This window comes from Elephantulus edwardii, unplaced genomic scaffold, assembly GCF_000299155.1.
Source record: "Elephantulus edwardii isolate Elephantulus edwardi_28Jun2011 unplaced genomic scaffold, EleEdw1.0 scaffold00080, whole genome shotgun sequence".
Taxonomy (NCBI): domain Eukaryota; kingdom Metazoa; phylum Chordata; class Mammalia; order Macroscelidea; family Macroscelididae; genus Elephantulus; species Elephantulus edwardii.
In genome coordinates, this window is record NW_006399830.1 from 12,615,574 (window position 1) to 12,617,716 (window position 2,143).

Genomic DNA, 2,143 nt, shown 5'->3' on the forward strand with positions numbered 1-2,143 from the left:
TGCCATCGAGTAGCAGAGCACAGCTATGCCTGTGGGCACTGGTTCCAAACAGTCTGGGTTTAAATCCTCCTCAGCCACTTATCAACTGTGGCACCTTGGGCATGTTACCAAGTCTTAGTCTTATCTTCTGTAAAATGATGTTGATCATATGAAGTAATTGTTACTCATGAAGACTTTAGAATCATGCTTGGCACAAGCTCCAAGCCCATGCTAGGCAAGTTTATAAGGTAAAGTGCCCATTTTACAGATATGGAAACACACTCTGGAAGATTAAGATTTTAGAGTTCCTCACAACTCGGCAAACCTTGAATTTTTAAGCTTCCAGTTACTGGAGAATCCCTTTGTTTTAAAAAAAAAAAGTATCAGGGAGCTCTGGTGGCCTAGTGGCAAGAAGCTGCACTACAATCCCAGAGGTACGTGGTTCAAATCCACCAGATGCTCTGCTGGAGAAGGAGGGGCAATCTCCTCCTTTACCAGTCAGATCTGAATTGATGGTACACACACACACACACAAGGATAAAATTGTTTTAAAAAACAAAGCAGGTATTGCTGAGTAACAGAAGTTGCATCTTTTTATTTACTTTTATTTGTTTTTTCTCCCTTCTCTCAACTCGCATCTCTATTAACCCTCCAAGATCGAGTCTTTCATGGTGTTAATGATTTGTTGGCTTTTTATATGAATGGTCTTCTACCTTAACAGTCTTTATGTGACTGTCCTATGTCACCGAGTATGATTTGTTCTCATTTCATCCATGTTGTGCAGTATTTCGTGAACTCTTGATCATTTCTTCTTGTTGATTGCCTTCAAGTGGAGCACGACTCATACAGACCCTATGAACAAAAGGCCTGAAGCCTTTCTATATTATCGACATTTATCAAAGTTCAGAGTTTCTGGAGGAATGTTTAGGAAGTGGATGTCACTCCTGCTGTCTAATAAGTTATTGTGCAAAATGTACCCGTCCTACTCCCAACTTTTTTTGTGTGTGTACCTTCAAATCAGATCTGACTGGGACAGGAGGAGATTGCCCCTCCTTCTCCAGCAGAGCATCTGGTGGATTCGTACCTCTGGGATTACAGTGCAGCTTTTTGCCACGGGATTACCAGAGCTCCCTTTACTCCCAACTTTCTAAGCAATTGTCAAACTGCTTTCTAAGTGGCTGTCCCATTTGATGTTCCCACTAACAGTGTGTGAGAATTCCAGTATCTTCACGCCCTGGCCAGCAGCTGTTGTTTAATTTCTGATTGAACATTGCTGGTTTTTGCTGAGGGGAGGTGGTATTTTGTTGTTGCTTTGATGTGCACCTCTCTAATAACTAAGTAATTAAAATAGTCAGGAGCTCTGGCGGCACAATGCATTGGGTTACTAACACAAAGTGCTTGGTTCAAGTCCACTAGTGGCCCTGAGGGGGAAAGATGGGACAGTCTCGCTTTGGAAGAGTCAGAACTGACCCAGCAGTCGTGGGTTTAGTCTGGTTTGGAAACAGTCACATTAACGATGATCTTCCTCAATCCAGATTTGGTCATTTGGTTGGGTAACTCTCCTCCGCTCCCCTTCCCCACATCTCAGATTATTCTGCTGCATGCTGGGCGATAGGATGAAGAGAGACTCAAGAGTCCTGGGTCCTGACATATTTTAAGATCTATCGTTCAATTCAAAGTTAAGATGGTTTCCGCTGTGTGTGGGGGAAGGATGTGCGTTCAGGCAGAGGCACAATATAAACCCGAGAGCCCGTGGGAAACTGGCTGAACAGGTATTTCGGACTCTGGACGTGTTTGCCAGAGAGACAGGGGCTGACCTTCAGGCCTCCAAGAAACAAAGCCTCTCCCCCTTACTTATCCACTCTCACCTCCCCTAGCCCAGCTTTGCAATGTGTGAGTTGGATCAAGATGTGTAACGAGGCCTGGCGTCCACTTCTGCATTATGGAAACAATGGCCTTGGAAACCCAGTGAGTTGGAATCAAGTTGAGGACGAGTGGCTTGGTTCAGGGTTCCCCGGATGGATACAGGCAACAATGACCAGGCAAGCTCTAACGGAGCATTAGGGACCTTGTCGCTGTTAGGGTGAAGAATTTGAAAGGCAAGTGCAACGTCAAGGGCCCAGCAGGTGGCCGAGGCTACCACCAGCTGGGATATCCAGCCTCC